General features: G+C 58.4%; 1 long non-coding RNA gene across 2 annotated transcripts; it reads left to right on the forward strand.

The window, feature by feature from the left end:
• Positions 1–1,059: 1,059 nt before the first annotated feature.
• LOC125179689 (uncharacterized) lies at positions 1,060–27,188 on the forward strand. Of its 2 annotated transcripts, none has more exons than XR_007167387.2 (6): positions 1,060–1,167; positions 9,628–9,721; positions 13,014–13,150; positions 13,275–15,433; positions 16,696–16,796; positions 16,910–27,188. It is a non-coding gene; the product is annotated as an uncharacterized lncRNA (long non-coding RNA). The 2 variants fall into 2 exon arrangements; XR_010833847.1 differs by having other exon boundaries at positions 1,113–1,167; positions 9,631–9,721.
• Positions 27,189–27,226: the final 38 nt, after the last annotated feature.

Genomic DNA, 27,226 nt, shown 5'->3' on the forward strand with positions numbered 1-27,226 from the left:
AAAAAAAAAGTTTTTTTTTCCCCCCCTTTAAGGAAAAAAAAAAAAAAACCCACACCACTATTGTCGCGCAGATAGCGCCTTCCCCATTTATCTCTATCAGCAGCCGTGATTGCAGCCGATAGCGGCCGCCTAATTGGGCTGGCAGCAATTTGCGGGCGGACGGCGTCACCTTCTGGCGGAGCGGGGCGAGGCAGCGGCCGGGCAGGGGCAGGCCGGGGGGGGCCGGCCCCCCCCCCCCCCCCCCCAAACATCCCCCGGGGACGCGCAGCGCGGCCCCGCTCCGCCGGCGGCCGGAGCTCGGGGCTGGAGCCCGGGGGGGGGGCGCAGGGGGGCACCGGGGGGGGGGACCGGGGGGGCACCGGGCGCCCTGAGCCCTTGGTGGGCTGCTGAATATTTTGGGGGGGGCCGCAGGTGCGGTGATGAAATATGCCCGATTTAGGGTCGGGGATGGTGTCCCGCTGAGGGGCTCGGAGCCTTTCACCCGCTGGTTTCATGCAAAAAAAAATATATATACATAAAAATGATAAAGGTAAGTGGAGAGGTCTAAGCACTGGTCTCCAGCGTGCCGCGGAGATGTAAAGCAAAGTCACTTTTTTCCCCCTTTTTTTTTTACTTTTTTATTTATTTATTTTATGATGGAGTTGGCAGAGTAATTCAGCTGGGTTTTGGTGACACCCAGGAACGCAATAAAGTAAAACCTGGGCAGCCCTCAGACAGCCTGCACGGTGACAAACGGGTTATCACCCTCGACATGAAGAACTACGGCTCTTCCTTTTTTTTCTTCTTTTTCCCAAGGTCACTCCTGAAAACCAAGAGAGGTAATTTGTGCGTGTGCCCGTCCACACCTGTGGTTCTGTTCACAGCCCTTGCTTCCCCACCTGCCTGGCCCACCCGGGACACCTGCGCACCTATAAAAGCCCCCTGCCTGGGCTCTCCTCTCCTTTTGGTCTCTGTTTCCCTCTGCCCCTCTCAGAGGAGGGCAGAGAGCTGCGTTTTTAGGGCTAAAGCTTTGTGGTTTTAGCTCTGGATCCTGGGACTGGATGCCTTACCTGCCTTTAGAAAGAAGGTAGCTGTGTTCCTGCTTTCGGGTTTTTTTATTAAAAGGAAGAAGCCTGGAAACGTGCCCTGAGCTGAAAGTTTGAAGAGGAGCACAGAGTGTCCCCGCATGTAGGTGGTTTTCTTTTTTTAAGCCTTGTGGTTTCTTTTCTTCCCTACTGCATCCTCCTCACCCCGGGCAGCGGCTGACGTGGTGTTTGTGTGCCTGGGGTCTGCAACCCTGAAAGCCCCCCCCCCTAGAAATCTGGCCATAACCGTGTCCCCTAGCCAAAAAGGGGTGGTCCAGCTGCTCCTCCGCTCCTTGGGGTGGTGACGTTGGACTCCCCCCGTGGCTCTGGCCTTCCTGTGAGGTCTGCCGCTGGTGGCCAGCAGCACAGGGGGCTGAGCACAAGGATCTGTGTCCCAGCGGGGTCGGGGAGCTGCTCGCTGCACGGCCACCCCCTTGTCCCCGAGGAGCAGGGAGCTGGGCGCTGGCTGGGGCTGATCCTGACGGGAGAGCTGGTACGGAGGAGATCCTCCACCCTGTTCCCGAGCACAGCAAGAGGCAAAGCATGGGGAGGGTGAGGGGAACATGTCTCCTTTGGGCTGCGGTTATTTAGATGCTTTCCAGTTGCTGGGTACTGCTGGGGCTGCTGTAAGGTGGCTTTTTGTGGGAGCAGCGCAGCTGCTTGTGCCCAGGAGGAAAGGGCTCCTGCTGGCCCTGGGTACCCAGGGATGGCCCGTGAGGGGTATTGCTCACCCCCTACACACACGCCTCAGGCAGCTCAGTGCAGTTTGGGATTGGGGGCAGCGGTGAAATGCCCCAGTTTGGCCCCCGGTTGTTTTTCTGTCTCTCGGCGACATCTGGCGCGTTGCTGCAAGTTCCCAGAAAGAGGCCCTGATGGAGGATGTCGGGGTAGGAAGAAAGGAGCTGACCTTGCTATTAAAAGGCAACATATATGGAATTGTTTCAGACTGCTTCCAGCAGACGTCTCCGGGAAGAAAATCTCCTTGTTCTGCTCTGCTCCGTCAGGCCCTCATGGGCAGCTTTGTCTGCTCATTGCTCGCTTCGTACCACACTGGAGGTGTTGATTTATCCTTGCTCCCCTTGCTGTCTGAAAAGATCTTGTGGAGTTTGAGGAGGATGTCAGCCCTGCTGGTCCCTCATGGCTCCCTACATTCCTGATCTCGTGGTGATGCCAACAGCCCTGATGCGCTTAGATCAAAGACGCTCATCTCGAGCAGAAAGCTCAAGAGTCCGGGGCCCAATCCTGCTCCAGAGCAATCCTGCTGAATCCAGCCCCACTTTCCCAGCCCCGTCTCTTAAAAGGGGGGAACTCTCCTGCAAACCTCTGAGCCCAGCTCTGAGCAGGGTCCCGGGGAGGAAGGAAACTTTCCCACTGCACGGCTGCTCTTCGTGCTGGGGGAGAGGCAGAGTAATTACCTGATTAGTGAGAATCGGCCTTGCTTGCAGCTCGAGATGAATGAACGTTTGAAGCCCTCTTGGCTTTTTGGCTGTGATCAAACGTGGCATCAGTTTAACATCTGTACCCTTTATCTGGGGAGGGGGAAGGCTAACCTGTCTTGACACAGGGCACGAACTTGATTTAGAAGGGCTCTCCTTCGATATTTTTGTCTGCGCTGTGCGATCTGGGTAGATGATACTGCGGGGAGCTGATTTGCCTGCCCGGAGGAGGGCAGGGATGAGGACAACATGTGAGGCTGTGCTGGAAATTTGGAGAATGATGAGAGGAGCATGTGTGAAGTGCAGCGCAGGGTGGACCCATGGACTTGAGGACAGTGTGGGCACGGTGACAGCAGGCAGCCGTCGGGATTGAGACGTAGGGATGGTCCCTGCTGGCCGCAGGGCGGTCAGCTCCCCAGGCTCGGTCTCCTCTGAGCCAGGGCTGACAGCATGTCTTGAAAAACCCAAACAATGCATCTGCTGTGGAGGCATAAATCATCCCAGGTCCCGCTACCTGTGTCCTGGGCTTTGTGCTGGCAGTGTGGGGCTGACAGCCGGCGGTCGCCCCGCACGGCGGTGCAGAGGCGCACAGGGCTTGTCAGCAGCCCCGGAGCTAACGATTTAGATGATGAGCACGAGGAGCTACCGACTCCAGCCCAGGTGCTCCCTTTGTTGGGGCAGGTTGTTCTCCACCTGCGGAGATGCCACTGCTCCAGGTGAGGGCTGCAGCAGCGGGATGTGTCGGTGGAGTGTTTCTCCAGGAGCTGTGGGCAGGGACAGCCGCAGGCTTTCTGAGCTTTGTCTTAAAATCCAGTGCCCCCCAGCCACCCCAGGCTGGCTTTTTGGTGGCAGAGACTTTCACCCCCTCAGGGGCGAGGCCTTGGGACCTGTTTGAAAAAAGCAGCCTGGGCTGGCTCTGCCTGCCCTTGCCAAGGGAGCCTCCTGCATGCTGGACGGAGGCTTTGGATGCTGGGCCAGGGAAAGCGAAACACAATCTGAGAACGGGGCTGGAGCCCAGCTCACCCATTATGCTCTGGCAAGCAGGGTATGAGGCAGCAGAGCTGAGTCCTGCACCCAGCTCCTTGCAGCAGCCCCATAAATCTCCAGCCCCGCAGTGTGTGCCGGGTGGACACGGTGCCCATGCCTGCGTGTCTCCAGGAGGGTCCTCTGCCCTTCAGAGGCCAGGACAGTCGGTGCTGGGCGGCAGAGCAGGCTGTGTTTGGCTGCTGCAGGCTCTTTACGCCTCCCACGGCATCTGGCTGAGCCGCTGTCGGGGACAGGATATTGCAGCCGGGATATCGGAGCCGCTCCGCCGGCCGGTTCCTGCGCTGTGGATGTGTAATGCACACCGCCACGGCGTGCAGTGTGTGGCTGTGGGCGCAGTGTTTATTTAGGTGTTGAAGGAGAAATGAATCTCTGCTGTTTCCCTCTAGGCTGAATCTTTACCTGCTCCCGCAGCTGAGAGCCACTGACGCTGTTCCAGAGCCCAGCACCCTGCTCCCAGTATGGCGGGCAGATTTTTCCCAGCATTTTGGGGAAAAGCCCTTTCCCCTCCACCCCTAATGAAGCACCCCCTCCCCTTACCCATGAAGGATTTTGCCTTCACCTCCAGAAGCTGGTCAGGCTGTGCTGCACTGCCCTTCCCCTTGTTTTTCCCAGCTCTGTTTTGGAAACAAGTGAGTGACTTTGGGCAGAAATCTGCCCAGCCCACAGAACCATAGCAGTGCTTCCTATGGGACTGATAAAAGCATTTTTTTCCTCTGCAACCCAAAATAGCAATTTCCAGTGCACCAGGCACACCAGCACAGGAGCTGAGCATCCTGCCCTAGCACATCCATGGCTCCATGGATGCAGGTGAATTGGGAGCAGTGCTGGGAGCATCCCTCGGGGCTGTACTTTCCTTAACCCGGGGGTCTTGACCCTTTTCTGCTGGGCTGTTCTCAAGGCTCCTAAACAAAGACCATCCTTCATTTGGTAATGTGGCTGCATTTCTTGGACGAAAGGATGGATTTCTCCATAAACCCCTTTTTTTTCATCAAATTAAGAGGGAAGAGAAGGGGAGGAAGGGAAAACCCCCAGCCCTTGTCCTGGTGGCATGTCATGCTTGCCTTTAATTGACAGACCTTGTTATTAACGTTTTCCAGCCGCCTCTCATCCAGGGCTCAAACCTCCCTTTTAAAGCCCTGTCATGTTAAAAATTGACATGTGTTGACTTTGGCCTGGGAGAAGCTGGGCCCTGGCTGTAGGTAGGAACTGCATGTGTTTAGTCTGGCTTACGTTTTATTTTCCCCTTTCATCAAATTAGTTCAGCTGTATTTTTTTTTTCCTAAAGGAAAGAAAATAAAAGAAAAACTGTTTGACAATCCGAGGCTCTGGGTTAGAATCGCAGCATCGCGTTAAACCAACAAAAAACAGCTCACAGACGTGGGCCAAGGCAGCTGGGTGGGGATGGGGCTGCAGGGGCAGGAAAAGCCCCTGTGAGTAAACACGGTCCCCAGGGAGGTGCACGGAGATGCCTCCTGCAACCCCACAACCCCGGCTGTTTGTTAGTTTTATGTCTTCCAGTTGGGGTAATTGTGTTCAGGCTCACTAAAATTAGTGCTGTCCTGCACTGGGCTTTGCCCTCCTTGCCTGCCCTGCAGCAGCCTTGCTGGGGGCACCTGTGTTTGGAGGTGGGACCTGGTCCCTGCAGGGCTTGCAAAGGCTCTGCCTTGTGCAGGGGGAGATGCTGGGGGAGAAGAGCCTTGTTTTGAGCTTCCCATCTAAGTACGTTCACCACTAAAGTCTCATCCCATCCGTTTGCCACCTCCTTCTCTGCATTCACACCGCGTTATCTGCCCATGCACACAGTTGGGCTGCACCAGGACATGCCCTGTGGCATCCACTAACTCCTGTTACTGGGCTGAGACTTTTTGGGAGCGAGCTGTGAGCCCAGCAGGGTGCCCACCAGGCTGAACTGGGACTGGGAAGCACCAGGAATGCCAATGGGGTGCATTTAATGCAGACTGGACTCCCCCTGCCCCAAGTCACTGAAGGCCAGGGAAATGCCAGCTGCTGTTTTGGTGCCAGGTGGAAATAAATTGATGAAACCTTTTGTTTTTTTTTGGCCTTATGAGGGGCTTGAACAGGTCCCATCCATGATGCTAGCTGCCCCGCAGGTGTCACTGCAAACCTGTGGGGCTCCTGGCTCCACAACAGACCCCAAATGAAGCCCTTGCACCCAGGGAAGCGTGGAGGAGACCGGGCACCACAGCCTCTCAGCCATCGTCCCTCTCACAAGGGTCCGGCCCTGCACAGGGGGGCTGAAATATTTCCTAACAGCTACTTTTGTAACATTAGTGAAATCAAAGCAAAACGTGTCAAAATTCCCATTAAGACACATTTAACTTCCCTTGTTCCAGGACAAAGTGCCTCTGCCTGGAGGCAGGTTTCGGGTTCGCTGCGGCAGCCGTGGGAGACTATTGGATTACAGGGCAGCCCGGAGCCAGGTTTTGCTCTCTTCAGGGTAAAGGCTTTTTCTAATCAGGATCAGTTTAATTCTGTCATCTGAATTATTAGCTTGGCTCCGCTTCTGGCCCGTGCAGGAAGGAGACGAGGGGAAGGAGCCCGCTGCTGCAGGATGGGAGGGGAGAAGGGAGACAGCCCCAGCCCCGAAGGGCAGATGCCTGGGACCTGCTCTTTGCACCGCAAAAACCCCGTGGTCACCTTTTAGATGATGATGGATGATGGAAGGTGTGAAGGCCTCCCAGGGCTTTGTGGATACACACTAAGCTCTGCCATAGATGAGAGTTATCCTGATTTACAGCTGAGGAAACTGAGGCAGGGCCAGTGGCTGCCTGCCAGCGAGGGGGGTGAGGGGATGTGGCACTGCCAGCACCTGCCCAGAGCTAGGATGAATTAAATCCTCATTGACTGGAGGAGATGGTAAAATCCCTCCTTTCCTCCTGGAAAAGCCAGCATCTCCACATCCTGGCTCGCGTGTCAGGGGAGGCTGTCGGGCCCTCACCACATCCTTGCTCTGAAAGGGATATTTTTTTTCCTCTTCCTTTTTATTTTTTTTCCAGGAGTGGGGGGTGGAAATTGGAAAGTTGTTTTCCCTGTTATTCCTCCACATCCTTGCTCCCCATGCCGTGGGCAACATCTGTGGCAGCATTTGGTTTATTTAACCTTCCCAGCAGGCACTAGGCAGCAGCAGTAATAAATAATAATGAACTATTAGCAGGTATTGCTGATGGCGTCGTTAGGTGAGCATGGTGGGTAGTTAGCACAGTTGGCTGTGGGTGAAGGGGCTGGCAGAGCACACCCAGCAGCCAGTGACCAAGGCTTGGTCTATCAGCATCTCAATGGGGCAAAATCTGGCTGGATTTGAGGCGTCAGAGGGAGTTTGTTGCTTCCTGGGGGCAGCAGCCAGCCTGGGTGCCTGGGCGTTCCCAGGTGGATTCTCAAAATGAGGGTTGGTAACACTGAGATAGCCACGCTTTTGTTCTGTCCATGCAGCTCGGAGCAGAGGGGAGTTGGATGCCTGCCTGCCAAGGCTGGCACCAAGACACCCAAAATGAGAGGACATGGGCATAGGTGACGTGGGTTTAGGGTTAACCTGCAACAGCCAAGGGCTCTGGTGCCTCTGGATTAAGCAGGTGAACAAATCCCCAGGCAAGGGCACCCAGGTGAGCGTGAGCAGTGCCATGTCCCGGACAGTCCCTGCAAATTAGCGGGAGGCAGAAATAAGGCAGCAGGTGGACCCTGCTTGGTGCGAGCATTGTGGGGTCCAGTCCCCATCTGGAAAAGGGAATTGCTTCCAGCTGCCTCCAAGGAGAGGAGCGGCTGCCAGGAGAAGGTCAGGCAATTGCTGGGTTAGCCACGGAAAAATACAGCCTGGTGCTTCCTCCCCTCATGCCAACGTGGGAAACAGCTCTTACACGTGCTTAACCTGTGGGGGGAGGCATTTCTGTGAGCTCTTCCCCATCCCGTGGCACTGGGACACCTCTGCTCCTCGGCTAGGGTCTGAGCCTGGCTAGGGCTCGGATGTGCTGGCAGAGCTCAAGAAAACGGCTGAGTTGCAGAAGGGCTGGGCAGTCCTTAGCTGGCCTGCTACTGGGTCATGTTCTAATGGGTTTTCGTAAGGTTTCCTTAACATTTGTGCAGTGCTGGAGAGATCTAGCTGGTACATGAAGTGTCGTCGGCCCACTGGGTTCAGGGACAAAAGAGCTGCTCGCTCCCTGGCTGGGAGCAGGGAAACCCAGCACGGGGCAGCAGGATGACACAGCACCATGTCTGGCTCACTGGTGTTGGGTAACCCATGGCTGGCCCCGTATCAGCCATCTTTTTGGGGTCCCCCACACGGCAGCGCTCAGCTCCGAGCAGACGGAGGCTGACGTGATGTTTTTGGCTCGGTTCGTTGTTGGCATCATCAATCTTCCACAAGAGATGCTCTCCGCTCAGCATCTCCGATGTTATCACATCCCCACTGTCAAGTGCAGGCTGAAAAAGTGTCCCAGCGCTTTCATTTTCAGCCACTTAAGCCCTGAGCATCTCCGAAGCCTTGGCTCCGTGCTTCCTTCTGCATCCTCACCTCCTTGCATCTTGGGTGCCCTGCCTGCGACATCTCGGGGGGTTCTGAAGTCTGTAGTGGGTGCCCACCGTGGGAGGGCAGGGCTTTGTCTTCCTCTGTGCACTGATGAGGTGGGATATCCAGCACAACTACTCGTGCAGAATGCCCCTTCCTGGCTCTCCGGATGTGAATCGAATACAAGGACCGTGGTTCACACGCCGCGGGCACTGACTCGTCTTGTTCCTTTCTCCATGGTCTGCTTTAGTTTGTAGAGCCCTTCAGGTCCTCTGTGATGGAGATTGTCCTTCCTCTTAAATTAGGGGCTGATAGCTGCTCGTGAGTCTGGGAAGGCAGCAGTCCTGGAGTCCCCTTTTCTTGGCCTCCTTCATCTGATGGAGTCAACATGATAGCTCTTTGACCGAGCCCAAAAGCTTTCCAAGGAAGGCAATTTTATGGGGATGCTACTTTGGGATGTGCTAGTTCGTCTGCACTTGGCGCTGCGCCATGTGTTTAAGGCTGTTGAGGGTTGTAAGATGCAGTGCTAATATATGGCATCAGCCGGGCTGGTGCCTTCACCGACACCTGCTGGCCTGGGCCGTGTGTCTTGGGCTCCTTTTTCTATTTTGTAGAGAAAGGCTGAGGGGATGGGAGACGGCATGAGCCACCAGGCTTGGGGGACAGGGACAGCGCTTCCCAGGGCCACCAGCTGGCACAGCCCGGAGCTGGCCAACACCTCCACCGTGCTTCAGCAGCACTTCTTCCGCAGGGACATCGGACCTGTGGCTGCTCTCGGCGAGCACTGGCCATCCCACAGCCCTGGCTGAGCATTTCAGGGCATGCTGCCACCCACACACGGGAGAGGTCTTCTCCTGGCCGCTGCGGTGGGGCAGAGCTGCTGGGCTTCCACGCCTCCGCGCTGGCTGGTGCCCGCTCCCCTCACCCCAGGGTGCCTCACCAAAATAGCTGCTATGGAAAGGGGTTTGTTGACTTTTTTTTTTTCTTTTCCTTTCCTTTTTCTTTCTTTTTTTTTTTTTTTCTTCCTGTGCTCAGACTTCCCCAGGCCTCCTCAGAAGGCTCTGGCATATCATCCTACAGATGTGGCACAAAAGCCCTGGTTGCAAAATATATCCGGCATGGCAGTTGGTAGTGTTGTGCAATCTCCATCAACTTACGGAAACCACCGTGAGATACTATTAAAGAGAGGCTCCGGCCCCATCCATCACTCCAGCCGCAGTCACGTGCCGCTGTCAGGCAGGAGGGCACCGGCAGGCAGCGCGGGGGCCGGAGGTACCGGGAGCTTTCCCTCCCCGTGGGTGCTCCACCGCAGGGACGGGCAGGATGGGACCTCTCTGCTGGCAGCTCAGAGCAGATCTGTTGTGCTGCCACTGGTGTCCTGCCATTGCACACTGCTCTCCGTCATCTGGTGGTGCTGTTGTTTTAATGCTGTAGGTCAAAATCGGGGTGGTTTTGAGTGGTCGTGAAAAAGGCGATGGCTACGGCAGCCAAGGACCAGGCGTGGGTGGGACCGTGCAAGCCACTGGTCAGATCTCAGCATGTTTCCTTTTTCCTAACCCAGCAGAGACCTTCCCTGGGGAGCGAGGGACAGCCCATGGCACCGCGTCCGAGGGCAGCACGTTTGTGTGAGCAGGAGCTGCAGCAGCGGACCCCAGGTCAGGAGAAGGGAGGCTGCAGGTCAGGGGATGCTGCAGGGACTCCGGGCTGGAGGAGGGAAGGGGATTGCAGGTGGTTGTGGGGACAAGGGCGTCCAGGCTGTTCCTACACACCTGCCTGGTTTTCTTCACCTCCAGGGAACCCTTTGGATGGGGGCAGGATGCCACAAGCTCAGCTCCCACGTGCAGGGAGGCGACGTCTGGGCTGGTGATGGGGCCGTCCCCTTCTGGGCTCTGTGGCTCTTGCTAGTCCCAAACACGTGGGGCCTTGGCTGCAAGGGGACCCATGTATGACAACCCGGGTCTCCTGGGTCAGCAATCACATCAAGGGCTGTGGGGAGGGACTGGCAGCCTCTGGCCATGGGCTGACCTGGGCTAGAGGATGTGGGTCTCCCCAAAACCCCCCATCCGTCCCTGTCCTCGGGCACCTTCCTCACCAGCCCCAGTGTCCAACTGTGAAGGGACATAAGCCAACGAACCTGCTCAGCCCAGCAGGCTCGTTATCACCCCGGCTTTATTGCACCTCCAGGCCCGCTCACCCTCTCCCCTCAGTCACGTCTCGCTCTCCGCAGCATATTAAATCCCCGAGGGCTGCCCGGGCAAAATTGCCGCTGCTCCATTACTCTGCTGTCAGCATCCGCCACCCTCATGAGAATCAGGCTCCGCATCAGAAAATAATAAAGGCGATGTTATGAGCAGAGGGGAGAGGAGATTAAAAACCTGTTTAAAGAGCCTGCCGGTCCCTGGGCTGTTTATTGCACGTTGTGGCTTTGCGTTATTTTTGTTGTCACCAAAGTTGGACTTTTAATTTTCCCCTGATCGTGAAGTGACTGCCTTGTAATTTCCCTATGGCTCTGGGGATTAAAAAATGTTGTTTAAAGTACCTGTTGCTCCCCAGGATCAGCTGGGGATGCTTTCACTGCATGTTGAAGGGCTAATTAAATCCTTTATTCCCCCTGAGGTGACAAGCACTGGGGCTGAGCAGCTCGGGGGGGGCTTTGTGCACCAGCACCGGGCCGGCTCTGCACTCCCTGGGACCTGGCCATGATACATGCGTTTATCCAAGACCTTTTTTTCTTACATGTGATTTACTTTCCAGGGCGTTTTGGTCAATTTTCACCCTTAATGCCTTTGGCTAATGAGCCTGCTGCATTTCACAAAATGGTTTTCATGCACTGACACGCTCGTGCTACGGGTTGGCAGCACTATAAAGGGAAGGTATTTGGGTCCTGAAGCCAAAAATGCCGTGTCCTCCATCCCCATGCCAAATGTTTTCTGTGAGTTGTTGTTTTCCTCTGTGGTTATGTTAATTAATGGGTCGCTTGTGTCAACGCAGAGCTGCCCAGGTAAATCCTGCAGGGATTTACCCTGCTGGGGTGATGCCAAACCAAGGGTCAGCTCCTGGAGGTGTCCAGGCCAGGCCAGGGGGATGGTCACTGGTGTTGGGTTGTCCCAGCTTTGGCTTTGCCCAGTAGTGTCCTGCAAACCTCCATGGATGGGGTTCTGCAGCAGAAGAGCGGGGCTCTGCCTTGCCTCTGGTCCATCCCTCTCCCTTTAGGTCTCAGGGAACCAGGTTTGGGACTGTCCCACCAAGAGTTTGCATCGGCAAGAAAAAATAAAAATTAAAAAAAAAATAAAAAAAAAATCCACTTGTTTCTAAAAGAAAACTCCAGGCTGAGCTTTCCCAGCTGGAGGGTAGGGGACGGTTGCTTTGTAATCGCTCCCGGCTTACTGTTGAAAACATCTTGGTCAGATTTTTATCAGCGCCTGAACAGGAACAGCCCCGAAGGACTGGCTCTGGGGAGATTAGGGGGCTGCTGGTGCAGCACGAGGCACTCCTGCCCGGCTGGGATGCGCTGTACGGGACACTGATTTGGTGTCTGCCCGGGGCGCTGGGGATGCTCATAAGGAAGGTGGGATGAGTTTTCTTGTGCTCCGAGTGGTGTGGAAGGAATAAGGAGGCTCAGGGCTGCCTCACGGGGACAGCACCGGTGTTAGGGTTGAGGCTTGAGATGCAAAGAGGGAATCCAGTGGGAAGACATCGCTGCTGAGGTGGGATTGAGATGTGGCCAGGTGGTGTGTGGGGGGGGCTGGAAGTGGTGAGATGTGATCAGTGGTGTTTCTGAGCAGTTTGAGGTTAAGGTGGGTCCTTACAGCATCCCCTCAGGAAGGTGACTGGGAGAGGAACCTGTGCACAAAGAGGTGATGCTGAAGAGCAAGAAACTGTGGGTCCGGGCTGGGCTGGCTGTGCAACGGGCAGGGAGGAGCTGGAGCTGGGGCCTGGCAGCAAGCCTGGATTTGGGTCTGGGAGGGAGCACGGAGGGGAAGGGGAAAGAGGAGCCCCCCAGGCAGTCAGTGCTGCTTGGGGAGCCCAAACCCTGCTGGGACAAGCCCTCTGCTCAGCCGACATTGCCCACTGGCTTCTACATCCTTCCAGAAAGAAGACAAGCCCTGCTCCCGCAGGAGCACAGGCCAGAGGGGAAGGAGGACGGCGTGGCAGGGGCTTGCACCAGCCCTGTGCCACCTGGAAAATGCTGGCGGCCGTGCTGGGGGTTTCCAGTAAGCCCCGGGCTGGGGCAGGAAGCGTGCCGTGGGTGGCAGGAAGCTGGCCGCCGCGCCGCCCGGCATTCCTGCGCGCTGGAAAGCCGAGTCACGCTTCCTGCGGCGTGCCTGGAGCACCTCCGCCCCGAGCAGCGCCTGCTGCCCCGCTGGATGCGGCCCTGCAGCACTCATTGTCCTGCTCTTTGGGTCAGGAGCAAAGCGATGCTCGGAGGCTTTGGTCCTCAGCACGGGTGTGATGCAGCCCGGTGTCTGTCCCGAGGATGCCCCGGGCACAGGCTCCAGCCATGGTCCCTCTGCTGATGGTCACACTGCAGGTGGTCACGGTGAGGTGAGGTGACAGCTAACTGCACGGGTGCATGGCATGTGTGTGTCCTAGGTGACCTCAGCGTGAGATGGGCAGTGCCGCACCGTGATGGGTCAAGGCAGAGCCCCGCAGCCCAGGGCAGTGCCTTGTCCCTCCTCTCCCACCGCAGGCTCATCCCGGAGCATCTCCCCCATGCCGCGCAGCCATGGCCAAGGGGAGAGCCCCTCACCGTGCTCCCTTGGTGGGACTGCTCCATTTCCAGGCAGGTAGATGAGGCCTTGGGGTCTTCTCCTAAAACCTCCTCCATACTCATGTTTTGGGTTATTTTCTTTAAGGTGCTTCTGCTTTAGCTGGTAAGATCTCAGCCAGCTCCTGGTAAGATCTCAGCCAGCTCCTCGTTGTGGTTTCTATTTGCTTTCCTCTTAGATCTCTGCAATTCCCCTTTGCGTATGCCCAAGCCCAATTAACCAGTGTGCCATTTAACCAAGCCTGGACGATGTGCTGCCTCCACGATGCTTCTCCAGGAGAGTTTTCAGCTTTGTTCTCCTCCGATAGTCCACCAGGTGAGCCCAGTCCTCTGCAGTTCCAAATGTCTAAGTTTGCTCATGTTGTTGTTCTAGTTTGTCACTTTGTTTTTGTTTCCTTTTATTGTTTTTATATTGTGTGTTATTGGCTTGCATGGGAAAGTCTGTCTGGGGTCACATACTGGCTGTATTTCATCTGGCATCTCGCAGTCACACACAACCACTGCTCCACCACTGCTGGTCGCAGTGGGTGCTGCTCTGCTGCCCCGTCCCGGCTCCTGCAGGTCAGTGAGATTTTTTTGGGGTATGTGGTGTTGGCAGCCCCAGGGATGGTGTCTGTGTTGTCAGTGGAGGCGTCAGCAGTGGGACACGGCTTGAGCAGCCCCGCTGGCGATTTGTTTGGTAGGAAGAGGGCCCGGGAACTCCTGTCTGAAGCTGACACGTGCCTTTAGCTGGGCAAAATCTCACTCCCAACCAGCATTGCCGGGCCGTTGCAGAGCTTCTCGTAGTCCCAGAAAACCTATTTTTCTGCTCTTTCTCGTTCTGGTATGAGTCTAACTGCTGGCGTAACCCTGGCCCACCAGCAGCCCCTTTGCAGCCATTCACAGCACACATGGAAGCAGCCTGGTCCTTTCCGAGACCCCATCCCTACCTGCCAGCTTCCCCAAGCCCATCGAGTGCCATCGCAGGCTTCAACATCTCCAAAGCAGCTCACGGCGAGCCTGTTAGTGACACCCACATCCCTGCCCTGTCCAGCAGTGACCCCAGTGTGCCCCCCCCCCCAAAAAAAAAGCCCTACGGAGGGGTCAGCCCCCGCTGTGGGAAGCAGCTGGTGGCTGTGGCTCCCGACGGGGCTGGTGAGGTGGCAGTGATGGGCTCCCCATCCCTCTGAGCCCGCAGCAGCAGAGCAGAGCCAGCAGGGCTTCCAGGGAAGGAAATCCCAGCGCTTGGTGAGCTGCAAATAATCGCGGGCGGCGAGGGGCAGGAAGCGCTTGTTAGGAAGGAGCGAGGAAACGGAGCCACTGCCTCAACCCGAGCAGGCTTTTCAGGACCGGAAAGTGGGAGTAGGAAGGCGTAAAAGCGCTTTGAGCTTTGGCAGAGGATCGCAGAGGGCAAGGGGTGAGGGGACAGGGACAAACAGCGGTGCGGAGCTCAGGGAGGGGGCAGCCCGCGTGTGCGTGCCGTGGAGGGGACTTCACGGTGGAGCTGCTAATTAACTAAGAAAGGCTCGTCTCCACGCTTGTTAGGTTAACTCAGCGGGGATATTGCAAAAGCAAATTCCTCCCAGCAAGTGTAATTACGGGGCCGGAATTCCTCCGGTTCCTTGTCCTTGCCGCGAATCCTGCTAAAGCCATCAGGTGAGGACACGGGGTGAGGGGGCGAGGGGGAACACGCAAGCCCTTTGCAATAACAACCCTCTCCTGGCGTGGCAAGGATTTCACATCAAGGCTTGACGTTTTCCTCGCTGATTATTTCGGGGTGGAAAATACACGTCGGACTAAACCGGCAGGGTCGCAGGGCTGCTTCCCCCAGGGCAGCGCGCTCACGTTAGCGGTGGAAAGAAGACAGTGAGGGGTCTGGGCAGGGCACCGGCAGGATTTGGGAGGTACCCATGCACGGCACAGCGGCCCTGGATGGTGCAGGGGAAGGCTGCTGGCCCGCCAGCATCCGGCCCCATCTGCCTGGTAGAGAGGTGCCAGGCTCAGAGCGCCCCAGCCCAGCGCATCACCGCAGCGGGGTGCTTCGGGGCTCCCCAGGCACATCGGGCACCCTGTGCTTGTGCCACTGCTGCCTCTGCAGGAGGGGAAGGTGCTCGTGGGGTGTGTGAAGATGTATGTGCCTTGTCTGGGACGCCAGGTACCTGGGGACATGGGGACAAGGCAGACGGCGTGGGTCAAGGGGAGAGTCTGGGGATGGAGGGCACGGAGGGGGATGGGAGAGGAAATGTGGGGGGAGGAGAAAGGGCGAGCCTGGGACCTTAAAGAGCAATTAGTCAAAGCTGAATTGTTTTTCTAAACTCTTAATGAAAACAAAGAGTGGGGCATGGCCCAGATGGTGCCAGGGGATCAAATAAATGTCGCACTCAGGAAGCAGCTGCTACTGGGAATGTTTCCTGCCAGCCCTGCTGCTGCTCACAGCCACTTTTATTATTTGTTATTTTTCAGGACTGCAGCTGGGGTTTCCCTCCAGCTGTGTGGAAATATGCTTAAGGCTGGTCCACGAAGGGCCCGCGAGGGCTCGTCCCTGCCTGCAGCATCCCTGGGGCGCGGAGCATCCCTGCCCGGTGCCCCCGGCCCCCTGCGGTCCTGTCCTCCAGCTCAGGTGCTGTGTGCCTGTGTGTCTGTGTAGGGTTTTATCCAAGGGTAGTGCCCTGTTTCCCTGCCAGACCCTAGTTATCTTCCCATGGAGGGTTCAACCTGTCCCTGCTCCAAAGCAGTGGCTGATGTGATATGACCAAAGGGAAGAAATTTGTTCAAAAATGAATGTTTTGGGTTGTGTTTTCATCTGTCTGCTGCTTTTTGGGAGCTATTTTTTTTTCTGTAATCCCATGGGCTAAAAAGTCCTTGCTTTTAGGAAAAAAATATATAAAAAAATCATAAACCACAACTAAACCAAAAACTCCTTGACTCCAGCAGATGAGGATTTAAGGGATCCTGTCCCTTATTAGAAATTTAGGAAAATTTCTGCCCCTTAGTAGCCAGCAGACTCCACATGGGAGCCACATATTTGCGGCACAAAGCAGTGAGAAATGTGGACATGCAGGGTGGCTGCTCCCAGACCGATGTGCACACAAGACAGAAGGACTTTTTACCAGGGTGTACTTTTTTTCCAAGGGCAGCCCAGCTGCGGGGACCACTTGGATGCCCCCTGAGGAGCTGTATACCCGTTTCCTGCCCTTGGCTTTTTATACACGGAACCCCCCAATACACCCAGCAGGGCAGGACCCTCGCCACCCAGCCATGCCCCAGGAGTTTTGCTGGAGCCGAACCCCCAGCTTTGGCCGTCGTGGGATTTGGAGGTGCCAGCCTGGGTTTTTTTGTGGGTCGGGTGGGATCGGCTTCCTGGCTGTGCTGGCCAGGGCTTCGCCAGCTCCTGCTGGAGACGCCGCTTCCCCGCCCGTCATTGCGTGCCCCGGGGTTTGCGGTTACGTCCTCGGAGCCGTTTGATCCCTGAAAGTTGCAGCTGATCAAAGGGGCAGCTTACGGGAACGCGCTGCTGGGAGACTTCCTCCGGTGGTGCCAGGGGCAGCGCTGGGGAGGCGAGGGAAGAGATCTGTTAACTGCTGCGGCTCTGCTGCTCAGACAGCCCAGGCAAGAGCCGGGTGATGGAGAGTTTTGAAGAAAAATAATAATAATCTGATGGGTGGCCTTGAGTTTTCCCTTCTCCACATAAGCATGTTTAAAAAAAATGTGAATTCCAGCAAAAGCCCAATGCGCTCCTCAGGTTTGGGTTTTGCACATTGGTTGGGGAAGGGAAATGACGACAAAAGCTGGGGGCACTGCCAGCCAGCCGCAATAGCCCCATTCCAGTCCCATGTTTCTTTTGTTTTTTAGCATTCAATTGAACTATTTTTGATTGTGCAGGGGAAGAAGGAGCTAGCGGTGGTGGCCCTGCTGCAGTGACCGTGTGAAGCCCTCCCGTTGGTGCATGGGGGCGACACCAGCGTGGGGACAACTCAGCCCAGGTGGGTGCTGCCAGGCTGTGCCTTGGCTGCAGGCTCCCCCAAGGTCCCCGTAGGGCCGTACCCCAGGCTGGTGACCCTACAAATCTTCCTGAGGGGCTTTTTGGCTCTTCTAGTCAATCAGGAGGCTTGTTGGCAAACATGACCTATGTTGGGCATTGTTTGTGGAAGAAGGAACATCCGCAGGTATGGCTGCACCCCACCGTGTCACCTTGGGAGGGATGGGACGAGCTGTTTGGAGGGACCACGTAGGGGTGGCCACCGCCCCAAGTGGGACCTTTCTTAGCAGATCCAGAGCATCCAAATGCTGAGCCCCAAATGGGTCCCATGACCCTGGGGTGGGAGCAGGCTGGCAGGGAGCAGAAAGCCACCAGGTGGTTGCAAGCATCAGAGAGGGCTGGGAGGGTGGGTGGGTTGGTGGGTGTTTGATCCCACACAGGGTGCTGGAAAGAAACCGCGCCCAGGAACAGGAGGAGGCTGTCAGGGATGAAGCTCTCTGTGTGTCACTGTGAAATCAGGGAGGCTATTTATAGGTGGCTAATTGATCAGAGCGGCCACACTGGGAGGAAAGGACTTTCAGGAGTGAGCACCCAGCCAGCTTTGGAGAGGCATCAGGGAGAGCAGAAAGTCCCCAAGTGATCAACATGCTTTGGAAAGAGGTGTTTCTCTGTGTGCCTGGCTTTTGGGGTATGTCCTGAAGAGAAGTCTTCAGTCTGTGCTGTTCTTGGGGGCCCCTTGGTAGGACAGAGCTGCTGTAGGTCCAGGAAGCCCCATGCAGATGCTGGTGGCTGTGCTCTGCACCGAGGCAGGAGACAGCTCTTGGCTCATAGACTCCCCCCCCCCCCCCCCCCCAAGGGTACTTTTATCATTTCTGAGCTCCAGTTAGGCTTTGTCCACAGGAGAAGCTCTCAGCTTTAATATGTTGAAGGCTTCAGAGAATCCCTTAAAAGCTGCACAACCTCCTCCTAGGTGGGATGATTTTATTCCTTGGCTTCTTGAGCCAAACCCATTCCCCCCAGCCAAGGGCTGTCCTTGCTGTTGGCCATCGGGCTCCTGAAATCAGTGTCTCAGAGTGACAGCAGCTCTTCCTTGCAGCCTGGAGGACACCAAGCTGATCTCCAGGCTCAGCCTGGGCAATGCCACGTGCCCGTGGCAGGGAACAGCCCGTTCCCCAGAGGTCAGAAGGTGAGATCCCAGCAGGCGTGGATGCAGCTCACAGTGAGCCAGATTCGGCTGTGCCCGGGGACCGTGCTGAGCCGGTGTGAGAGGCAGGCTTGCAGTGTCTCAGAGTCTGCTCGTTTGGAAATGGAGCTCTTTTCAACGGTTCTGTTATCAGATGGAGCATTTCCTTCATCAGTGTTAATATCCATGTAGTGAAACAATGAAAGGGCTTCCTATCAGTTCCAAATAGGACGTGAAAAGCTCTCAGCGTTAAGAGTAGAGGATGCTGGAATAGGGCAATGGGAAACGCCTGAGTCACTGAAATGCCTCTTTGATTCCATTAGGCTGATATGTTCAAAAGGGAAGAAGAAAAAAAAAAAGAGTGAGAGTGGAGCTAGTTAATGATCTGAGAGACAGAGGGCAGGAAGGGCCAGCGCTTGCAGCGTGGTCTCTGCAGGGAGGGAGGGCACGGAGGGATGTGCTGGCACGGGCTCTGGAAAGTGGAGAGCACAGCGGGGAGCTGTGTGCAGGGAACAGTGCGGTTTGTTTTCGGAGAGAGGGGAGGCTTGGCGGGGGAATACAGAAAGCTTTCACCCCCTGCACCTTGTCCTACTGCCGTGTGCTCCAGCTTTGTCCTCTCTTGCCCAGGCACTGCTGTGCCGATGGTCATGTGCAGCGCAGCCCGACTTTGCACAGCACGGGGCAAGGAAACGGGTTGGGGCGATGTTCTCCAGCAAAAAATGGAAGGGCTGAATGTGTCCCCAGTGCTCTGTGCAAAAGCTGTGTGATGTGGTGCTGTATTTTTTTCCACAGTTCCCTTTTGCACTGGCTGGGGCAAAGCTGCTGGATGGGAGCAGGGTGCTGCTGTTGAGCTTTTGTGAACAGCGTTGGTAGCACCGCGAGGCTCTCTTGGCTGCAGAAATTGAAAACGTCCGCCCCATGTGCAGGAGGCTCTGCCCCTAGGCTGTCCAGTCCTGTGATTTAATGATCCCTCCAAGTGCTGCTGTGGACTCAGGAGGGGAGGGAAAAGCTGCTTGGCAAAGCACCCATGGTCACCAGCCGCAGCAGGGAGCAGCGACCCTGCCCATCGTCCCGGCCAGGAGGATGCGTGGCAGCCTGTGCTGGAGCCGTGTTTGCGGGCAGGAGCGAGGGGTTTGCTGAGGCTGGGCAGCACCTGCTGTGCTGGGGCAGAGCGAGCAGGATATCCCGAGCCTGCAGAGATCCCTGGCCCGGAGTGGGGCAGGCGGCCAGGGCGGTGCGGTCGCTGGCTGCTCCGCTGCGGGGAGCGAAGGGCTCGCTGCCCAGCCCCGCCAGCCAGGTGTAAACCCCAAGGCCGCTGTACAAACACGTGGGCTCTGACATGTGCCAGGTCAGGGGCTGCGAGCACATTTGTTGTTGTTACAGGAAGAGCTGCGAATACTTTGGCCGTAACCTGTTTTCCCTCAGCGTTGTGAGCTAGCCCCAGCCTCCTGCAGGCAAACACCCCATGAGGCATACCAGCAAATGCCCCGCTGTCCTCCCTGCTGCATCCCAGAGGAATTTCCCAGTGAAAGGAGGTCAAAACTGCAAAGAGAAGGAGCAAGGCTCACCCAATAACCCTTTTCCTGGCTGTACATCCCTGTGCCTGCTCCCCGGGGAGGTGAGCAGCTCTCTGTGCCCGCGTGCCTGGGAGCCCCATCCCCGGGACAGGGCTGCCCTTTGTGGCGGGCGTGATGGGAGGTGTTGAAAAGCTGGGGAGCCGTGCCAGCGCTGCCGAGAGCCCAGCGCCGGGAAGGGCTCACACACAAAGGGCTGTCCTGTCTTCACACCTGCGGGGAGGCCGGGGCGCTGACAGCCTGGGGACGATGGCAGTGACAGAGGCACGTCGCGGGCAGGTAGCGGCAAGGCGCTCGGCATGAAGGCAAGCGGCGCGGTGACAGCAGTGGGCCTGGGCTCGGCCACCGCACCTGGGGATGGACCAAAGGGGATGGGGGAGGCCAGGAGGCTGCTTCTCCTCCTGTCCATGCGATATTCAAGGCGAGGCAGACACCTGGGATTTGCTGGGACGCAGCTTGGCCAGGCTGCTTTAAACCACTGTAGGAGAAATTGGTGCAGGCAGTGTGAGCAGGGGCTGGAGGGGCTTGGGTGAAATGCTTGGAGCATTTTTTGGAAAAATTCCACTCCACCTCCCCATTCATGGGAAACACGCAGCATCCCTTCGGTGGGGTCTCTCCGAGACCTGTCTCCAATCCCAGCTAGGAACTGCTGTGGGTTTACGGCTGCTTTTCCCCCTTTTCAGGCAGAAAGCCCCTTCCCCACCGCCACGCTGCCTTCCCTTGGCCGGTCCCTCGGTGGGGCTGGGGTCCTGTGGGACGGGGTGTGAGGGCTTCAGGTGTGCTCTCAGCAGTGCTTCCCCCCCCTCTCCGTGCCTCGGTGGGCTTCAGCAAGGGGAAAGCTTGGCCGATGGTGCCCTCCTGCGGCGCAGCGCTGTGCGGCAGCTCGGGGGCTGCTGGGGAGCCCCCTGGGCTGGGCAGGCGGCGGCTGCCCGCTGGGTCCCCCCCAGCCTGGCAGGCTCTGGGGTGTCCACAGCCCCTGTCCTGGGGTGGGCAGCGAGGGCACGAAGGGATGGGGTGGTCCCGGGGGAGCCGGTCAGGGGTGGGCACCCTGGGGTGGGCTCCGCTCGGAGCTCAAGCATCGTCCCCCCCCCCCCTTGCAGCTCGGGCCCCGAGCAGGGGACAGCGTGTCTCTTTCCTGTCCCAGCTGGGAAGGGCTGGGTCCCCGCCAGCTTTCCTGTTTGTGTTCCACCCCGCCGCTCCCCGGCAGCCTGGCCCTCGCCCATCCAAGCCCCGCGAGCCCCATCCTGCCCTGGCCGCTCTGCGGGATGGTGCTGGGCTGGGTGGGCAGCTCGGCACCCGCTCTTCGTGTCCCTTGGGGGCCATGTGGGCAGGAGAGGATGGATGAGTGGCTGGGCTGTGCAGATCGGCACTTTGTAGGGTCAGAGGAACCCTCGTGAGCCCCCAAGTCACAGCCTCTGGAGCCCCAAGTGATGTGAGGGGTAGGTCCTGCCCCTTTGGCAGTGTTTTGTTGGGCCAGGGGGAGGCGAAGGGCTCCGCAGCCCCTCCGGCAGGCTGTGCCAGCCCCTCCGTGGGCTTGCAGCGGTGAGAGATGCCTCCTGGAGCTGTCAGGACATGAGGACAGAAGCTTCCAGCCCTGCCCCGCAGATGGGCTGAGGCAGGGCTGCTATCAAAGCAAAGCCCGGGAGCTCCCAGGATTAGGAAGTTAAGGGCTCACATTGTTTTCCCAGGTCCAGAGGGGGTGGGTACTGGGCAGGATTAGTCTGGCAGAGCTTCCCAACGCGCTCCAAGGGGCACAATAAGACCTTGAGGAGAAGAAGCTGCGCCGATGACAGATGAGAGGCACATCTCTCAGCAGCCTCTGCCTCCTGCCGCACGTGGGATGTGTTTGGGGCAGGTGCTGCTGCTTCACAGCTCTGTGTCTGCCAGCAAACCCCTCCCCGTGCATCCCCACTGGTGCGCGGGTGGGCTCAGGGGTGCAGACCCTTCTGGGGCACGGGGAGAGGGGATGGTGGAAGAGATACAGGTGTCCCTCTGCTGCAGGCAGCCACCCCAAGTCCCTGTGTGTCCCCAGCTTTAAATGGGACCGAGCCCTTGCCCGCAGCCGGTGCCTGTTCACAGAGCACTAAGGTGCGTCTGTTGCAGGCCAGCAGCAGCCCAGGGCAGGCTTTTGCTTCTCACATTATGGATTTTACAAATGCTATTTGGCCGAAGAGGACCTAAATGTCCTGTTGAATCTGGGGGGCTGTGACAGTAGCCTGGAGGGCAGAGGGAGCTCGCTGTGCCACGGGACATGTCCTGCAGCAGCCAGCTCTTCCCTGGGGCAGCTCTGTGCCACCCCGGGCCATCCCTACCTTTGCAGAGCTCTGGACATGATGGGATGGGGTGGAACTTATGCCCAGGCATCAGCAGTGCCTGTGAAAAAGTGTGTGCAGGTAAAAAGGTGATATATACATTGAGTTATTTTAATAGATTTTTTTTTCAGATGGAAGCAATTAGAAGCTAACACCCAAAGCCCATGCCTTGACATGTCGCTGCTCCCCAGTGTTCCCCCTGTCCCTGAAGACCTGCACCAGCTCTGTGGGGCTGTCGGACACTCTGATGCAGCCGTACACGGTGTGGTCACACAGGGAATCAGGCAGCCAGCCGCTGGGTGGCACCTCCTTCCCAAAAACGTGTCCTTTGTGGGTGCTGGGTCAGGGGACAGCAAGCTGGATGCAGCCCTGGCTGCAGGCGCTGCTCCCCCAGGGCGCGAGGCGATGCTCCGAGCACAGGATTTATCCCAAAGTGCTGTGCCTGGTCTCGGCGTCCTGGCACAGAAGGGTGGTGGCACTGCCCGTGGCTGTCCTGCTGGTCCCAAGCAGCAGCGGGGTAAGGACGTGCCCCCTGCCCTGCCACCTGTCCCTGCACAGAAACAGTGCTGGGGGGTGCCTGGAGCTGGTTTGGAGCCAGTTCTTTCTGTAAAGAGTTAAAGGGGAAGGAGGGAGGAGAGGCCTTCTTGTCTCCCTTCTGTCACTGCAGCAGCCACGCTCCTGCTTATGATTTTTGCTGAAGCCTGGATCACTGAGAGCCAAATCGAAGTGAATAGGTGTACCCAAGCAGAGCTGTGAGGTCGGCCAGGCAGAGCCAGGGGGGTTTGGTGAGGCGCAGGGAGGCCCTGCAGCAAGTTGCAGGGATTGCCCAGCTCCCTGCTGAAACCACAGCTTCGTCCGGCAGCACGCAGCGCTGGCCTCGTTCCTCTGTGATAACTCATGGCTTGTGATAACGCGTGAAGTGGAGGGGAACATGAGCACGTGCCAGCACCCAGCTCCTCCACCGTGGGTCACCCATGGGCTTAGCGCCGTCCTGCATGTGGCTGGGCCCAGCGGGGCAGGCCTGTGCTGTGCTTGGGTGCACCCAAGCTGCTGGCAGAAGGCAGAATGACACCGCAGAGCCGGCCTGAGGCCTCTGCCCTGCCCATGACTGGTAGTGCACGACCCGCAGTGCTGCAAGCCAGGCTGAGAACCAGAGACAGTCAGCACCCCTCGAAGCAGGCCAGGCTGGGTTGGGGGAGTCTGGGGGGGCATCTCGCAGCCGGCATGGTCCCAGGGAGCATCCGTTAGGCTGCGGGGCCAGGCCCCAGCCCGTGCCGGGTGGCGTGCCGTGTTTGTGAGCCCCCCCCTCATGCTTGCGGTTGACCAGAGCGCTGAAATAAGCCCGGCCGGAATTGGGGCACGGCTCTGTATCCTGATGTGGTGAGCAGCTCCCACCGGTGAGGGCGGGGGGGGGGCAGCCCCTCGGGGCGGCTGGCGGCAGCGGGGACGGCGGGGCTTGGCACGAGGAGCGCGGCAGGGCCCCGCCAGCGCCCGGAAAGCTCAGCCTGGCACTAACGGAACTGTGATAAAAATGAACGTGAGCAGGACAGCAGCGCGGGGGAGATTAATGCCTGATTGTCAGAGGGGAGGAAACCCGGGCGGACAGCGCTCACCCAGATACTGGGGCGGGCTGGGGGGGCGAGGGGGGCAGGTGCTGCTTCCCGGTGTTGCTCCATGTGCAGTTGTGCATCCTGCCCTGCGGCCTCCATGGAGGGACAAGGGGATGAAGGGTGCTTGCATGGCCTTTGCCAACCCCTATCCACAACTCCCCCACCTTTGCCCCTCCATATGGGCCTAAGCAACATCAGCAGTGCTTGCACATCTCTTTTGAGTCCCTGCTCGGGCCATATTTTCTGGGTGCTCCCTTGCAGCAGCCCAACAGTTTCCCATCCCCAAAGCCTTATGGAAGGCTGTTGGCTGAAGGTAAAGTGTCTTGCCATGGCTGCCTGCAGTAGCAAAGCCCCCTCGCTATTGCCATCAGATGCCCTGACCTTGCCAGCAGCGCCTGCCTGCTCAGCGCCTCCTGCAGCTCCCGGTCCCCTGGTGTTACCACAGCTCCCCCCAGACGCCACAGCTCCCCACAGACCCCACAGCTCCCAGATGCACAGGTACAGGAGCCCCTTGAAGGTCCCATTTGCTCCGTCTCCCCCAGTGATGCTTTTTGTCCCCAGCCCTCCTTTCCTACCCGCCCCTCTGGGTGACGGTCACCTCCGACGGGTCCCGCTCTCCATCCCCCCCAACAAGACCACCCGATCCTCCCCCGGCTTCAGCTCTGTGCTGACCCGGCCAAGCAAGGAGCGGGCGAGGCCACTTCAGGAGGTGTCCCCGCTTGTCCCCTCGTCCCTCCGGCGAGCCCCAGCCCTGCCAGCGGCGGGGACAAGCGCGGGCTTGCAGGGACACCTGGTGGCTGCCAGCCTCACTGCGTCCCCGAGGCTGGGCCAGGGGACCCCCGCGGGGCACGAGGTCCTCCGGGGGGCAGTAGCACCCTCGGGGCTGTGGGGGGCCCGATCCTGCCTCGGGGGGACTCGGTGGGGAGCAGGGGAGCCCCCCGGGGTGCGCGCTGCGGAGCCTTGCTGGATGGACGGCACCCCTGAAGAGCCACTGCTCCTCCTTTTCTGTCGTAATGAGGGGAAATAAAGGCTTATTAAATAACGGGAAACAAAGAGAAACTGAAGTCTGCTTGCAAATGATTAGGAAAAAGCAAGGAAGAGAATTTTGGTGTTGCCCTCCGGTAGTTTTGTTGCCTGTTTGTAAAGCTGTTCGGTGGGATGGGGGCCCGGTATCCTGAAGGCACCACGAGCTCCTGTCCTCTCCGCTCCTCCGGCACAGGGACATCGCAGGGCCGAGGCCACAGCAGCTTTGTGGCAGGGCTGGCCTGGGGCACAGCCTGGCCTGTGCCAGCGAAGGCAGGGGGCACTGCGGGTGCAGGAACCGGCAGGGAGAGGGCGAGGAGGGACGGCAGGGAGTGGGCAAGTCAGTGTGGCTGCACATGGGACATCCTCCTCCTCCTCCCCTCCCTGCGCTCCTGCCTCCCAGGGACGGAGCTGGTGGCTGCTTGTGCTCTGCCCTCCTGAGGCAATGCTTGCCCCTTGTCCCTGCTGCTAACCCAAACCATGTGGATTTGGTCTTTCAGCACCTCTTCTCTAAATCCTTCTCCTCAGGCCCCTCTGATGCCCCCAGCTTGTAAGATCTCCCAAATGTTCCAAAGTTTATGAAAAAAAAACCAAACACGCTGACTTTACCGAAGAGATGCTGAGCATCACCTTTCCTCTCCCTGCTCCAACTGCTGCCACCATGAGGCTGCTCTGTGAGCAGTGACCGGGAGACTTTCACCCTGGCAGCGTATTTGGGGTGCCAAGGTCTCTGGTTGTGGCTCCAAGCCCCGCAGGACCTGGACCCCTCCAGTCTGGATCAGTTCAGAGCCAGAGGGCAAGAAGTGCCAGGGCCCCATGCCCAGACCGACAGCTTCCTCTCTCAGTGAGGAGGTGTGGTGTGGCTCCTGCTCTCCCTGTGTGCTCACTGCTCCTCTGCTGCCTTCCCCAGTACTCTGGGATGTGTTAGCAGGGGCTCTCCTCTTTTAAATGTCCCACACGACACTGAACATCCCTCTGAGGCTGCTCCTAGCTCGGGGCAGCGTTCTGCAGCCCGTGGCTGCACGTGCATAGCACAGCCGCATCCCTGCTGGCCAGGCGATGCTCTGCACCCGCGGCTCTGCCGCACAGGCCACCAACACACACAGCCCCCGTGTCCCCACGAGGACACGTCCCACATGCTGCAGAGCCCCTGGAGCAGCGGTGGCTTTTGGGGAACGTTGGGAGATGGGACGGACACCGTGTGGGGCCACACAAACAGCGTTTGCTGGGGATGTTTCTCAGCTGGAGCCATCGAAGATGGGTTTGTCCCACGATGGCAGGCAAGGCCCGTGCCATGCCGGCTGAGCTCCACAGCCTCCACGTGCACGTTCACGGCCCTCAGGAGGAGGCAGCGCCTCCAAGGCACGACTCAGGGCCTGGCACAAGATGGCAGCGGGGCCAGCCCTGGGGGCCAGGGCCCGCAGGGGGTCTGCGGTGTCCCTGGCGGGGTGGGCAGCCTCCAGCAGGCCTGGAGAGCCGAGCAGCCCCGAAGGAGCTCCCCGGGGCCGGGGAAGTTTCCTGTTTGCTGCCCGCGCTGAAGCATCGGCCCCGCAACCGCTGCCGGGCCCGCGCTTCCGGCCGGGGCTCCCGCCCGGAGCCCCCCTGCACTATCAGCTCGCCAGATGCCTTTTTCAGGATACTGTGGTAAAACTGTGCCGGGCAGGCGCTGTCATTTGGGGTTTTCTCTCGTGTCAGCCTCGAAGACAAATTGGGCAAGGAGGAGCAAGAGGGGAAAGAAAAAATAAAATTAAAAAAAAAATAATAAATAGAAGAAAGGAAGATGCCGGCTGCCATCCGTCGGCGGGGCCGGCCCGCGTGGCGGCGTGGCGATGGGTCCCCCAAGCGGCGTGGCGGCGGTGGGCAGCGTGGTGGCAGGACCGGGCGGCCGCCATGGCGGCATGGCCTCCCCGGGCGCTGTCGGCCTCTAGTGGCGGCGGTGGCCGCGTGGTGTCATGGCGGTGCTGCAGGCCCCGTGGGTCCCAGCAGCGCCACGGGGCCTTCTGCCTTCCCTCCTGGTGGGGCTGTCTGTTCTGGATGTGGCCTCTGGGTGCTGCCACCTCCAGAACGTCATCCTCCACCAGGACATCATCCTCCACCAGGACTCTGTCATCCACCAGGACGTCGTCCTCCACCGTGATACCATCATTCATCATCCATCACCCTCCAGAGGGACGTGGCCCACCCTGCGATGACAAGGGAGCAGGAGCACTATGCACCTGCCTGTCCCCATGTAGCACCCAGCAGCACCCAGATAGGACAGGGTGCCCCAAAGCATCTGCAGTGCCCTCATGGCTGCTGCTCTGGGGCCGCCTGGTGGTGTTGGGCATCCACTGTACTGGGCAGACTGGGAGCTGGTGGTGGGAAGGCAGCGGTGACAGTGCAGGGAAATCTGTCTGTCTGCGGAGCTGCGCAGGGGCCTGTCAGAGCCACCGTGGGGCTGGGGGGCCCACAGGGCTGGCACAAGCATGGTTTCCACTGTGGGAGAGCAGAGAGAGCCCAGGAAAAGATGTCCTTGGGGACCCAGAGGTCCAGAAGTGCCAGCCGTCCTACAGCAGAGCAGTAGACGGTGTGAATTGGTGGCACTGGGGACAGTGGGGACAGCAGTGACCAGCGGGCAGCACAGGCAGCCGTGTGCCACCCCTGCCAGGCAGGCAGCCGTGCTGAGCCAGAGACCCGAAATCATGGCTGCTCGCTTTTGCTGGCAAATCTTGCATTTGTGTGGTTTCCTTTTC

The sequence above is a fragment of the Anser cygnoides genome, chromosome 10 (genome assembly GCF_040182565.1).
Source record: "Anser cygnoides isolate HZ-2024a breed goose chromosome 10, Taihu_goose_T2T_genome, whole genome shotgun sequence".
NCBI classification, from domain to species: domain Eukaryota; kingdom Metazoa; phylum Chordata; class Aves; order Anseriformes; family Anatidae; genus Anser; species Anser cygnoides.